This window comes from Rutidosis leptorrhynchoides, chromosome 1 (assembly GCF_046630445.1).
Source record: "Rutidosis leptorrhynchoides isolate AG116_Rl617_1_P2 chromosome 1, CSIRO_AGI_Rlap_v1, whole genome shotgun sequence".
Lineage (NCBI taxonomy): Eukaryota > Viridiplantae > Streptophyta > Magnoliopsida > Asterales > Asteraceae > Rutidosis > Rutidosis leptorrhynchoides.
Genome location: NC_092333.1, coordinates 166,867,995 through 166,884,673, shown reverse-complemented (window position 1 = coordinate 166,884,673; position 16,679 = coordinate 166,867,995).

The window sequence follows — 16,679 nt, the reverse complement described above, 5'->3', positions numbered from 1 at the left end:
TTCAATTTGATTTCATTGCTCAACATGGTAACCGACCTTAACATATAATGCGCATCAATAATATCCCCAAAACAGAACATCTCATCTGTATAATATATAAACTTCGAAGTATAAACACCACACCCACTAGCTCTTCCGTCTAGTAAACATTCTGGGTGGGGGTGTTAAATCCGGTAGCTACTCTAACGACCCGTCCTAATCCATCGGGAAGAATACATTACATTTGGTTACATCGCGAGGTACTTGACCTCTATGTGATACAATTTTACAAACATTGCATTCGTTTTTAAAATACAAACTTTCATTACATCGAAAGTTGACGGCATGCATACCATTTCATAATATATCCAACTATAATTGACTTAATAATAATCTTGATGAACTCAATGACTCGAATGCAGCATCTTTTGAAATATGTCATGAACGACTCCAAGTAATTTCTCTAAAATGAGCAAATGCACAGTGGAAGATTTCTTTCATACCTGAGAATAAACATGCTTTCAAGTATCAACTAAAAGGTTGGTGAGTTCATTAGTTTATCATAATCAATAATTTTCATCATTTTAATAGACCACAAGATTTTCATTTCCATTTCTCATAAATATACGTCCCATGCATAGAGACAAAAATAATCATTCATATGAATTGAACACCTGGTAACTGACATTAACAAGATGCATATAAGAAAATCCCCTATCATTTCGGGACATCCATCGGATATGATAAAACAACATCGAAGTACTAAAGCATCCGGTACTTTGGATGGGGTTTGTTAGGCCCAATAGATCTATCTTTAGGATTCGCGTCAATTAGTAGATCAGTTTACTAATTCTTAGGCTACCAAGCAAAAGGGGCATATTCGGCTTCGATCATTCAACCATATAATGCAGTTTCAATTACTCGTGTCTATTTCGTAAAACAGTTATAAAAATAGCGCATGTATTCTCAGTCCCAAAAATATATATTGCAAAAGCATTTAAAAAGGGAGTAATGAAACTCACAATACTGTTTTTTGTAGTAAAAATACATATGACGATATTGAACAATGCAGGGTTGGCCTCGGATTCACGAACCTATATCATTTGTATATTCATTAATACATCTAATCGTAATCGAACAATTTCATATTTTATAACTTTATATACTAGTTATTTGATTTGTATATATATTTAAAATGATTATTATTTATATAATTTTAAAAATACCTAATTTGTTATATATGGGCATTTATATAGAGATTGTTAATATAATTAATTCATACTTATATGTAATGTTACTTTTAAGTATATTTTTATATACATGATAATATATAATATTAATAATAGTGAATAGAAGTTGTATTTGATTATAATTATAATAATTTTTAATGTTGATAATACTAATAATAATAATAATCCTATTAATAATACTTATGTTAATGATAATAACTCATATACTTATAAAATGATAATAATACTAATATTTATGAAAATAAATCGTATTATTTTTCATAATAATAATAATATTAATCATACTCATGATATTAACACTAAAATGGTAAAATTTATATTTCTAGTAATACTTATAATACTAATGATAATATTAATACTAGTCTTAATAATAATTATAATAATAATTTTACTTATTTTTAGTGATAATAATATTCATAATACTAAGTTAGTAATAACAATAATTAATATATCCATCATCTTAATCATAATAATTAATAATAACAATAATAATAATAATAATAATAATAATAATAATAATAATAATAATAATAATAATAGTGATAAAAGTAATAATTAAGAGTGTATACCCTTTAAAATCTTTTCTAAAAAGAATTTCCCCAGACGAGATTCGAACCCAAGACCTCTCGTTCACCCGACACCCTCTCTAACCACTACACTGCCGACTTTTTTTCTGTTTTATAACCAAGCTCAAATTTATTTACCCGTATATTCAATCTCCACTTCAAATTTGCAGCCCATAAGTTAATTAGTTAGCCCAATACTAGTCCAATCTATAACCAGATAACCAGCCCACTTGCATCATTCAGTAATGCAGCTCGATGGATCTGGTTCGCAGTCTCAAAAAAATAACACGGTAGCAGTAGTCAAAAAAATACTTCGATTCCTCTTCATCCTAATTACTGTATCATCATCATCAAGCTTATTATTATCATTAACAACCTCATAATACCGTGACCATATCTTCATCACCTTTATTCGATATTCATCACATACATAACCCGTTTATCACCATCAAAATCTTATTATCGTCATCATATTCATAATCATTATCATCTTATTTCTAATCATCATATAAACCGTTTATTATTATCTTAAACTAACATCATCATTAACAATCGTTTCCCTCTTCGCAGTAAATCACCACCAATATTATCCTTGCTAAACAGAAACCGTAACAAGTAGAAATCGTGATATAGCAGCAGCAAATATCAATATTGCAGTAGGTTTTGGGTCCTTGAAAAAAAATAACGGGTATAGCAGCGGCCCAACTGAATAACATGGCTAAATTTTTACTGCCCAACAAGGCAGCCCAACAGATGGTCCGGCCCGATAGTCTATCGATCCAAACAAGTTTCCGTGCTCTATGTTAATACTTGTGGAATATATATCAGGAATCAAAACAGTCGCTAGCTCAACAACTTTACAACTCATTTCATCATTAGATTACACCCTTAATATTAAATCAAGTGGATTATATGTTTACTAGTTGTCGGCCAAAAATTCCTATCACCTCCCACTTGTATAATCTTTCACTTGATTTCACTTTATACAACTTTTAACAAATGAGCTGTATTAGATTCCTATCTATCTATGTTGACTAATTCTAAATTGTATATATATATATATATATATATATATATATATATATATATATATATATATATATATATATATATATATATATAAACTACTCATTCCATCGATTTCTTCACCTTTCTTTTTCGTTTGTAACATAAAAGAGTAGTAGAGGTTTTACGGTTGAGATGTGTGAGGTTTGTATAGCTCAAAAAGATAGAAGACAGGTTGCATCAAGAGAGGGAAAGAGGAGAGATATAGAGAGGTGGTGATCGGTTTTAAACGTAGAACAGAAATAGAGGAAGTAATGAACCAAATATAGCAGAATTTCGTTGATGTATGATCAAATGATGAAGGTGATGTTTTGATTCGGTTATTGGGAACAGAAATAGAAAGATGTTTAATTGAAACAGCTACATCCTTGCAGCAGCTATTTAAAGAAAAGTAATAAAGTTTGTAGCACTTTTAATCGTGATGGTTTGGTGTGTTGCTGTGTGTTCACGACAGAGAAACAGAAAAACAGTTGCACCAGATGATAATGGCTAGTGGTTGGTGTTTGTCGCTCGTTATCACAAACAAGAAGGTGGTCAAATGGTGGTTTAAATTTGACTGAAACAGTACATATATTAGTGATGTTGGAGATTGTGTTTGCCTGTAAAAAGCAATCCGAAGGTGAAGAGTGAGTAGCGGTTGAAGGTGGTTAATGGCCGGCGATTTGATAATAGTTTAATGGTATTGATCATTGTGGGTTTGAAGTGATGATCGGTGGTTTAGCTCGGTTGAAACAGACTTATACTCGATGGTAGTGATCGATGGTATTTGAGAGTGTTGTAATGGTAGTTCTTGAACACTTCTACTGCAATAACGAGATGATCATGATGTTTTGGTGTTCGAGTAAATGAAGTAGAAATAGGAGATGGATTAAGTTGCAAGGGTGTTGGGTGTTGTTGACAGAAAAGAAAATGATGTCTGTGATTAAAGTCATACATGCATATATATTAAATATCACTAGATGAAACACAGTACACATTATAATATAAATACAATTTTAAAACGTGGGTTAAGATATTAGCAGCCCCTTTCTTTAACTTTTACTTACCGACAGTTTATTAGGGATATTATTTTGTACTCCGTTGTTACTTAGTGGCGAATAAAAATGTTCAGAAAAATCTCATATTTTTAAATTAACTATATTTATTTATTTTGTTCATTATGGTATAAAATTTGGTCATTAACTATTAAATAAAAATTACATTAATTATTCACTCCCATCCCCAAGTAAAATATAAAAAGTTTTAAAATTCAACAAATAGTTCCTAAATACATTTTTAATAAGCCTAAAATTTATAGAACTCATTTTTGTATCACCGTTTATTTTAAAATCACATAAGTTCGTTTATAACTTTGTTTATTATCAATCGAATGATAATTGAGTGTTACTATCATTTTTCAAATAAATTCAAAACTATATATATATATATATATATATATATATATATATATATATATATATATATATATATATATATATATATATATATATATTCAATACACTTTATATATATATATATATATATATATATATATATATATATACTTTTTAAATAATAATCATTATAATATCATATTTTTATTTTACTTCACATAATTAAATTTTAGTAACAACAACATACAATATTTAAAATTATATTTCCAATTATTATTTATATATATATATATATATATATATATATACACACATATCAAGTTACAATTAATTGTTCGTGAATCGTCGGAACTGATCGAAGGTCAAATGATTTCATAAAATAGTTCAAAATTTTTGAGACTCAACTTAACAGACTTTGCTTATTGTGTCGAAATCATATAAAGATTAAGTTTAAATTTGGTCGAAAATTTCCGGGTCATCACAGTACCTACCCGTTAAAGAAATTTCATCCCGAAATTTGACTGGGATGGTCATGGATGGCCATAAGTATGTTTTCATGACTCATATGAGCTGATAAATAAAGTTTTATTACCATTGAGTAATAAGGATAAAATAATTCGATTATTCGAAGAGTAAGAATGAAGCTATCACAAAAGAGTGAAATGAATAATTGCATGTTTGTCTTAACCGGTGACGTAATCATGGTTGATTTCCGGAATTTCAAGGGATTTAGAGATAATCTTCAAAATCTAGATAAGATTTGATTCTTCAGAAACTAAGGAAATTAGGATCCTCTTTAGTTAAATGCGATAAACTGTTTTGATTTCTCTGTCGGATATTTCACTATAAATCTGTAGGTTTTTCGTATGCCCGAGAGACGTATTTAATTAATGTGGCTGATATGTTATGATCCAAGTCGGGTCATACCCAATAACAAGCTTACCGACACCTTAAACGTATTTGATCTTAACTATTGGATCATTAAACGAATATGCGACACTTGGATTTTAGAAAATCGGGTTTCTAAAATATTATCACTTGAGATAAATTGTTTGGACAATTTATATATTAAGGATTTGATTATTTATATGTATAAATAATTATGTTTTGTTATACTTTATAAATTGGTTTATAAAGTACAAGTAACCTATATTTATAGCTTGAACTTTAATAACAAGTTTTATATAAAATGTAACAAGTTTTATATAAATTATACTTATTATTTAAATGATACAAGAATGCAGATTTTGGGACTCCTAGGTGACATCCCAAGCTTGCTTGGTTACTTGTAAACAATATATTCCTTAAGGCATGCAAGACTCTCTTTAACCAAGGGATTCCTTGACTCAAGTGAGTGAGAAAACAAGCAATACACTAAAAAAAACTGCAGTTTTTCTGCTGAAAACACAGCTGCTGGCTGTGGCAGTTTAGAGGGAAAAAAAGAGTGTTTTTGCATGGTAATCTTGTTAATCAAGTGTCTAAAATCCTAACCAAACAAAGGAAGGTGTTGGTGCATCAAAAGCTTGGGGTATTACACACTTGAGGCTTCAAGTTAGAAGCTTTCTTGCCTTCATCTTCATCATCATCTTGCACATTTGTAAACTACCCTCAACTAGCTTGAGGAGGTATTATCTCTAAACCCACTCTTAATTTGTAAGTATGTTTCACAACTTGATCATATTTGAGATTTAACTTTAAATGGTTAAAGATTTACAAGTTTTAAAATGGTAATTTATACGCTTCCGCAAATATTATTTCTTGAATGATTATAAGTATTATGGAACTTGTTAAATCCCAACAATGGTATCTAGAGCCGTAAGTTGTTGAAATATGCTTCGAGATGGTTATTAAACCCACTATAATTTTGCATTCTATGAACATGCATGAAGTAGAATGTAAAATTTTCGGTTTTGAGTGGTTTGTCATTTTGGCCAAAATCACTTGTGATTCTACATTCTGTGTTGCCGATCACTTGTGATTCTGTGTTGCCAATCACTTGTGATTCTGTTTTGCCGATCACTTGTGATTCTGTATTGCCAATCACTTGTGATTCTGTGTTGCAGATCACTTGTGATTCTGTGTTTCCAATCACTTGTGATTCTGTATTGCCTATCACTTATGTTGATGATGTTCACAATCTAAGCCTTGACCTTGTGTTTGGTTGCATGTTTGGTTGATTTAATATTTATTCATTTGGTATGTAATAATATTATTTTGGTTATGTAATTTATTTTATATTTGGTATGTAAAATAGATTAGGTTGTAATTTCACTTTTTTAGACAAAATGTATTAGGATATATTTTGTAAAAAGATGAAGATGATGAAGACTTGAAGAACACAAGAAGAAGCATTTGGATGCAAGATTAAGTGGGAGATTTAAAATCTCCTACTTTATGTTATAACCCCTTATCCGGTGGCATTTTTTTCGGCTAAACAAATGTCTACCAAAATGGCTTGATTGTGAACATATTTGTTTTGCATGCATGGTTGTTTATTGTATGATTGTGGATTGTATGTTTGTATGCTACAAGTTAATCACACAAGTTAACAACAAGCAAAATGGCAATTTAATTGGTTAAATTATACATTAATTAACGACATGCAAAACGACAATTTTATTGGTTAAATTAAAAATTGCTAAAAGGACATTAATAAACGGTTATTAAGAACATGATTAGGATCATATATATTGTAACATACTGAAACCCGGGCTAGTTGTAAGTTGCCTATTTTGCCTTGAGGGTTTGTGCTTAGTCTTAAGTGCTTTTTTTTAATTATTTTATTAGTGTTTTATTATAATTTTGTTGTGACCAGTTTGTGACAAGGGTCCCAGAACATGTTTGTTTATTTTAATTGGACCTCGTTTGGGTTACCTAATCTTGTGCGAAAGATATCAGATAACTGGTAAATACCCGTGTGTGATGGGGTATTGTGTTTTAACACAAATATAAGCTAGTGAGCAGCTCTTTTCTTGAGGTTTCCTGAACTTTCCTCTCACTCACACATTCACCTAACCTAAACTTCACCATCTTCATCTCAACCCTAAATCATTTGATCTCGAATTGAAGCTTGATTTTAGTGTCAAATCGTTCCTTGTGTTGTTGTGATTCTAACAAGGTAAAGTTTGTTTAATTTCGTGATCAAATCAGTGTCAAAATGGTTGTTTTAGTAAAGTTTTATGAAAATGGGGTTTTGTGTCAAATTGGTAGAAATTGATGTTGTTTGTGTTTGAATGTTGTGGGTTTATGTTCCAAAAAGTTTAGTGTACGAGTTGTGTTCAGTTTTGAGGTCAAAAATGTGTCTAAAGTCGAGATTTGGTGATTTTGGGTTGAAACCCGTCACTTTGCTGCTGTTGCAGCTGATGAACTACCTTCGGCCGATGGTCGTTGACCATCGACCGATGGTGAGGACGATCGGCCGATGGACGAGACCATCGACCGATGGTGTATGATTTCTGACCAGCGGATGTAATTTTGACGATCGACCGATTGGTGGAGACCATCGACCGATGGTGTGTTGACGATCGGCCGATGGATGGGACCATCGACCGATGGTCTTAGACAGTGAAAATTTTACTAAGTGTTGATTTATAGCCGTTATGCTGCCCGTTTGTATTTTGGTGTTCAGGATGTAAATTTTGAAAGTGCATAAGTGTTAAGCATGAAAATTTTAGCGGACGCAAATTTTTACTAATTTGCTATAATTCGCTGTCAGTGTGTCTAATCTTGATGGGAACACTATTCTAACTTGGTTTTTGCTGTTCTCAGGAGATAAGGACAAGGAAGAAGCTCAGAAATAATAACTGAGCAGTTGCTGGTAATTGGTGAGTGGGTCTATCTTCGGATAGAGTTTAAGTAGCATATCATGCTACTGTGGTTGACTCTTTTACCATGCATAGTGTAGAAATTGCCATGTTAGAATAATATAGTATGCCTGATGTTGTATGTGAATTACGTGTACACTGTGTGAATGGCACCAGTCGGGCCTAGGGAGACTGGGGACTCGAGACCGTGCCTAGGAGAGGTTAGAGTCCGTATGAGGTCAACCGTGCCTAGGGGAGGTTGGGTCCATAGGCTACTAATTGTGGAGTATAGTGTGAACGATGCACCCCCTGCATCTGGATAACTATACTGTGAATTGAGTAGCAGGGACTATCGGTAGACTCAGGCCCGATCAGCTAGGAGTCGTGTGCTCGTACAAGCCGCCGATCCTCGTATTGTCTTATTGTATGCTAGTTGGAAGTTAGCAGGTATTGTTGATGTATATAGCTTGTGTGTGGCTTAAGCTATATCTGTTAGATAGATTCCATTCACTTAGCGGTGCGCTAATCCCCCACATATTCTTCCCTTGCAGGTTTAGGTACTGTTAGTCGGGAAGGGTGCTATTGCAGAAGACATGTTTGACAACCCAACTCTGATGTGGACTTTTGTATAAATAATTTTTTGTGATAACGTAACACCGTTGTGTAAACTTAAACGTAATGACGTGACTTATATTGTGTTTATTATTAAAGTCTTCCGCTGTGTATAAAAAAAAATGGCCGGTGTTACATATATAAAATGGTTTATAGACATGAAAATGGATTTCAAATGAACCATACACTAAATGCATGTTGGTGTATGGCATAAAAGTTTTCTCAAACTAGAATTAATGAAAACTTAAAATCCCTTATTAACAAGGCAAACAAGTTAAACGCCATCCTTTTGTGCAACACTTAAAAATATTAGGGAACTCACAATGGGATAAAGGTCACCTAACCGTTATGAGCAAACTAATATGATTAAGGTGAATTTCGCATGCTTGTGGGATAAAGGTCACCTAACCACTTGTATGTTAAGTTTACACGTTTACACAAGTAGGACGACTTGATTTGGAAATCATGAACTTAGGGTCACCGAAGCATGAGGAACAAATAGGCGTTGATGGGATAAATATGCCATGCAAAAGGATTGCATGATCCCATAACTTAGAAGTTGCAAAAGGATAGCAATTGTCATATAATGACTACCTAGCTAAATCAAATAACGGGATAAAGGTCACCTAACCGAAATTTGGTTTACCGTTGGATTCAAAAATTTACTAAATATCAATTGGATTTAAAGGGTATTGATCGTTAAATTAAAATTGATACTTAAACAACTTTGTTAAATTTTGTAGATGGCCACCAATAACAACAACATTCCGAACGTACCAATAAGCTTTAACAACCTATCGTTGAGGTCAATCCTCGAAAAGGAAAAACTCAACCATACGAACTTCATGGATTGGTTCAGCAATCTAAGAATTGTCCTCAAACTAGAGGATAGGGCGTATGTGTTAGAAGAACCCATTCCCGATCAACCGGGTGAGGATGATACGGAAGGCATGGCTTATTGGGAGAAATATTGCACCGATTCGTTGCAAGTTTCTTCCCTCATGCTTGGGACTATGATACCCGAACTCCAAAAGGATTTTGAGCATCATAGTGCATATGACATGATCACACAGTTGAAGGAGATGTTCCTTCAACAAGCTCGTGTCGAGCGCTTCGAAACGGTTCGAGCGCTTCATGCATGTCGGATGGACGACTCCCAATCCATTTCATCTTATGTCCTTAATATGAAAAGCCTTATTGATCGAGCGAACCGTCTAAATTGCAACGTGTCTAATGAATTAGCCACAGACCTCATTCTCAACTCATTGTCAAAAAGGTTTGACACATTTGTAATGAATTACAAGATGAATGGTTGGGATAAAAGCATTGGCGAATTACATGCCATGCTTAAGACGGCAGAAGCAAGCATGGGTAAAAGGGCTTCACCCATGTTTACGATCAATGAAGGCGGGTCCAAAAACAATAACACTTCTAAGCTAAAGGCAGCTAAGAGGAAGGGACACGCCTACCAAGGCAAAGGCAAGGGAAAAGGGAAGATGGTTACCCCAACCAACAACAACAAGAAGCAAAAGGTTGCTGGTAAAGCTAACCCCAAGGAAGATCCGTGCTTTGGTTGCGGTGAGATGGGTCACTGGAAACGCAACTGCCCGGTCTACCTAAAGGAGTTGAAGGAAAAGAGGGATGCAGGGTAAACCTCAGGTAATGTATATATGGTATACATTGAGCTTAGTATTACTTCTTCTAATACAAGGGTATTAGACACAGGATGTGGAACTCATATTTGCAATTCTTTGTAGGGGTTCAAAAGAAGTAATCAAGATGCGGGAACAACAAGTCTCTTCATGGGAAATGGAGCAAGGGTGCAGGTGAAAGCTCAAGGAGACTTTGTTTTGAAGCTTCCAAGTGGTTTGGAGCTTACTTCGAAAAATGTTTTGTATGCACCTGATTTATCACGAAACATTATTTCTGTATCCCGTTTGAAACAATATGGTTTTAATCTTAATTTCATTAATGATGATATCCATGTTTCTTTAGATAATGTGTTCTATTTCAAGGCTTCGCCTTCGAATGGTATTTATGAATTGGTTCATGTTGACACATCATACAATAGCTCAATGTACCATGCAAACATCAAGAAACTCAAAAGGGATTTGAGTGATTCCTACTTATGGCATTGTCGCCTTGGTCACATAAACAAGAATCGAATGCATACACTTCAAAAGAATGGCCTTTTGAAATCAAATGAACTAGACTCGTTTGATGTATGTGAATCTTTTTTACAAGGCAAAATGACTAAAGCACCTTTCAAAGGGACCTATGAAAGGGCTAAGGACTTATTGGGATTGATACACTCGGATGTATGTGGACCCTTTAAGCCCATAACTAGGAATGGTGAAAGATACTTCGTTACTTTCATTGATGACTTTAGTCGTTTCGGATATGTCTACTTATTAAGACACAAGGACGAAACTTTTGAAGCATTCAAGGAATATCAAAACGAAGTACAAAATCAACTCAATAAGACAATCAAGGTACTTCGTACCGATAGAGGAGGTGAATACCTAAGCGATGCTTTCCAAGATCATCTTAAAAGTTGTGGGATTATCTCGCAACTCACTCCTCCTGGAACACCCCAACTTAATGGAGTTTCCGAAAGGAGGAACAGAACCCTAATGGATATGGTTCGATCTATGATGGCTAGAAGCTCGTTACCTCTATCATTTTGGGGTTATTGTCTATGCTCCACGGCTCGTATTTTAAATATGGCCCCAACCAAGAAAGTGGAACGAACACCTCATGAGATGTGGTTTGGAAAACCTCCATCTCTATCATACTTAAAGGTATGGGGATGTGAAGCTTATCCTAAGCGTTACGTCCCTAATAAGTTGAATGCTCGATCCACGAAGTGTATCTTCATAGGATATCCCAAGGATGATATGGGATATTATTTCTATGATCCATCCGAGCAGAATGTATTTGTTGCTCGAAAGGCTGAATTCCTTGAAACTAAGTTCCTAATGGAAGGAAATAGTGAAATGAAGATAGATCTTGCAGAGGTTCAAGATCAAGTAGATGATACACAATTGGTTGACACTAGCACTCAACATGAAAATGTTGAGAATGATCAAATGGATGATCAAAATACACAAGACGTTCGCAGATCTGGTAGGATTAGTAATCCTCCTGAGAGATATGGGTTTTTCATGGATGGTTTCTATGTGGTTAATTTGGATGAACCAATAAACTACCAAGTTGCTTTATCAAGGATTGATAAAGATAAATGGCAGGAAGCCATGAACGCTGAGATGCAATCCATGTATGACAACCAAGTTTGGGAACTTGTTACACAACCTGCTGGCTCAAGGCTAGTTGATTGTAAATGGCTTTTCAAAATGAAAACCGACATACATGGAAACTTGGATACATATAAAGCTAGACTTGTAGCAAAAGGTTTCACTCAAACTCAAGGGGTTGACTATGATGAAACTTTTTCGCCTGTGGCAATGCTAAAGTCTATTAGGATATTACTTGCCATTGCTGCTCATTATGATTATGAAATATGGCAAATGGATGTCAAGACCGCTTTCCTAAATGGACATCTTGAGGAAGATGTCTATATGGTTCAGCCTGAAGGTTTTGTTGATCCGAAATATCCTAAAAAGGTATGCAAGTTAAAGAAGTCAATCTACGGATTGAAACAAGCATCTAGAATGTGGAATCATCGATTTAATGAGGAGGCCAAGAAATTTGGCTTCATTAAAAATGGTGATGAAGCTTGTGTATACAAGAAAGCTAGTGGGAGCACTATCATGTTCCTTGTACTATATGTGGATGATATATTGTTATTTGGAAACGATATTCCGGCAATGCATGAAATGTCCCGTTCTTATTGATTAAAAACGTTCCATATTAATTGATTTCGTTGCGAGGTTTTGACCTCTATATGAGACGTTTTTCAAAGACTGCATTCATTTTTAAAACAAACCATAACCTTTATTTCATAAATAAAGGTTTAAAAAGCTTTACGTAGATTATCAAATAATGATAATCTAAAATATCCTGTTTACACACGACCATTACATAATGGTTTACAATACAAATATGTTACATCGAATTCAGTTTCTTGAATGCAGTTTTTACATAATATCATACAAACATGGACTCCAAATCTTGTCCTTATTTTAGTATGCAACAGCGGAAGCTCTTAATATTCACCTGAGAATAAACATGCTTTAAACGTCAACAATAATGTTGGTGAGTTATAGGTTTAACCTATATATATCAAATCGTAACAATAGACCACAAGATTTCATATTTCAATACACATCCCATACATAGAGATAAAAATCATTCATATGGTGAACACCTGGTAACCGACAATAACAAGATGCATATATAAGAATATCCCCATCATTCCGGGACACCCTTCGGATATGATATAAATTTCGAAGTACTAAAGCATCCGGTACTTTGGATGGGGTTTGTTAGGCCCAATAGATCTATCTTTAGGATTCGCGTCAATTAGGGTGTCTGTTCCCTAATTCTTAGATTACCAGACTTAATAAAAAGGGGCATATTCGATTTCGATAATTCAACCATAGAATGTAGTTTCACGTACTTGTGTCTATTTTGTAAATCATTTATAAAACCTGCATGTATTCTCATCCCAAAAATATTAGATTTTAAAAGTGGGACTATAACTCACTTTCACAGATTTTTACTTCGTCGGGAAGTAAGACTTGGCCACTGGTTGATTCACGAACCTATAACAATATATACATATATATCAAAGTATGTTCAAAAATATATTTACAACACTTTTAATATATTTTGATGTTTTAAGTTTATTAAGTCAGCTGTCCTCGTTAGTAACCTACAACTAGTTGTCCACAGTTAGATGTACAGAAATAAATCGATAAATATTATCTTGAATCAATCCACGACCCAGTGTATACGTATCTCAGTATTGATCACAACTCAAACTATATATATTTTGGAATCAACCTCAACCCTGTATAGCTAACTCCAACATTCACATATAGAGTGTCTATGGTTGTTCCGAAATATATATAGATGTGTCGACATGATAGGTCGAAACATTGTATACGTGTCTATGGTATCTCAAGATTACATAATATACAATACAAGTTGATTAAGTTATGGTTGGAATAGATTTGTTACCAATTTTCACGTAGCTAAAATGAGAAAAATTATCCAATCTTGTTTTACCCATAACTTCTTCATTTTAAATCCGTTTTGAGTGAATCAAATTGCTATGGTTTCATATTGAACTCTATTTTATGAATCTAAACAGAAAAGTATAGGTTTATAGTTGGAAAAATAAGTTACAAGTCGTTTTTGTAAAGGTAGTCATTTCAGTCGAAAGAACGACGTCTAGATGACCATTTTAGAAAACATACTTCCACTTTGAGTTTAACCATAATTTTTGGATATAGTTTCATGTTCATAATAAAAATCATTTTCTCAGAATAACAACTTTTAAATCAAAGTTTATCATAGTTTTTAATTAACTAACCCAAAACAGCCCGCGGTGTTACTACGACGGCGTAAATCCGGTTTTACGGTGTTTTTCGTGTTTCCAGGTTTTAAATCATTAAGTTAGCATATCATATAGATATAGAACATGTGTTTAGTTGATTTTAAAAGTCAAGTTAGAAGGATTAACTTTTGTTTGCGGACAAGTTTAGAATTAATTAAACTATGTTCTAGTGATTACAAGTTTAAACCTTCGAATAAGATAGCTTTATATGTATGAATCGAATGATGTTATGAACATCATTACTACCTTAAATTCCTTGGATAAACCTACTGGAAAAGAGAAAAATGGATCTAGCTTCAATGGATCCTTGGATGGCTCGAAGTTCTTGAAGCAGAATCATGACACGAAAACAAGTTCAAGTAAGATCATCACTTGAAATAAGATTGTTATAGTTATAGAAATTGAACCAAAGTTTGAATATGATTATTACCTTGTATTAGAATGATAACCTACTGTAAGAAACAAAGATTTCTTAAGGTTGGATGATCACCTTACAAGATTGGAAGTGAGCTAGCAAACTTGAAAGTATTCTTGATTTTATGAAACTAGAACTTTTAGAATTTATGAAGAACACTTAGAACTTGAAGATAGAACTTGAGAGAGATCAATTAGATGAAGAAAATTAAAGAATGAAAGTGTTTGTAGGTGTTTTTGGTCGTTGGTGTATGGATTAGATATAAAGGATATGTAATTTTGTTTTCATGTAAATAAGTCATGAATGATTACTCATATTTTTGTAATTTTATGAGATATTTCATGCTAGTTGCCAAATGATGGTTCCCACATGTGTTAGGTGACTCACATGGGCTGCTAAGAGCTGATCATTGGAGTGTATATACCAATAGTACATACATCTAAAAGCTGTGTATTGTACGAGTACGAATACGGGTGCATACGAGTAGAATTGTTGATGAAACTGAACGAGGATGTAATTGTAAGCATTTTTGTTAAGTAGAAGTATTTTGATAAGTGTATTGAAGTCTTTCAAAAGTGTATAAATACATATTAAAACACTACATGTATATACATTTTAACTGAGTCGTTAAGTCATCGTTAGTCGTTACATGTAAGTGTTGTTTTGAAACCTTTAGGTTAACGATCTTGTTAAATGTTGTTAACCCAATGTTTATAATATCAAATGAGATTTTAAATTATTATATTATCATGATATTATCATGTATGAATATCTCTTAATATGATATATATACATTAAATGTCTTTACAACGATAATCGTTACATATATGTCTCGTTTAAAAATCATTAAGTTAGTAGTCTTGTTTTTACATATGTAGTTCATTGTTAATATACTTAACGATATGTTTACTTATCATAGTATCATGTTAACTATATATATATCCATATATATGTCATCATATAGTTTTTACAAGTTTTAACGTTCGTGAATCACCGGTCAACTTGGGTGGTCAATTGTCTATATGAAACATATTTCAATTAATCAAGTCTTAACAAGTTTGATTGCTTAACATGTTGGAAACATTTAATCATGTAAATATAAATCTCAATTAATATATATAAACATGGAAAAGTTCGGGTCACTACAGTACCTACCCGTTAAATAAATTTCGTCCCGAAATTTTAAGCTGTTGAAGGTGTTGACGAATCTTCTGGAAATAGATGCGGGTATTTCTTCTTCATCTGATCTTCACGCTCCCAGGTGAACTCGGGTCCTCTACGAGCATTCCATCGAACCTTAACAATTGGTATCTTGTTTTGCTTAAGTCTTTTAACCTCACGATCTATTATTTCGACGGGTTCTTCGATGAATTGAAGTTTTTCGTTGATTTGGATTTCATCTAACGGAATAGTGAGATCTTCTTTAGCAAAACATTTCTTTAAATTCGAGACGTGGAAAGTGTTATGTACAGCCGCGAGTTGTTGAGGTAACTCTAGTCGGTAAGCTACTGGTCCGACACGATCAATAATCTTGAATGGTCCAATATACCTTGGATTTAATTTCCCTCGTTTACCAAATCGAACAACGCCTTTCCAAGGTGCAACTTTAAGCATGACCATCTCTCCAATTTCAAATTCTATATCTATTCTTTTAATGTCAGCGTAGCTCTTTTGTCGACTTTGGGCGGTTTTCAACCGTTGTTGAATTTGGATGATCTTCTCGGTAGTTTCTTGTATAATCTCCGGACCCGTAATCTATCTATCCCCCACTTCACTCCAAAAAATCGGAGACCTGCACTTTCTACCATAAAGTGCTTCAAACGGCGCCATCTCAATGCTTGAATGGTAGCTGTTGTTGTAGGAAAATTCTGCTAACGGTAGATGTCGATCCCAACTGTTTCCGAAATCAATAACACATGCTCGTAGCATGTCTTCAAGCGTTTGTATCGTCCTTTCGCTCTGCCCATCAGTTTGTGGATGATAGGCAGTACTCATGTCTAGACGAGTTCCTAATGCTTGCTGTAATGTCTGCCAGAATCTTGAAATAAATCTGCCATCCCTATCAGAGATAATAGAGATTGGTATTCCATGTCTG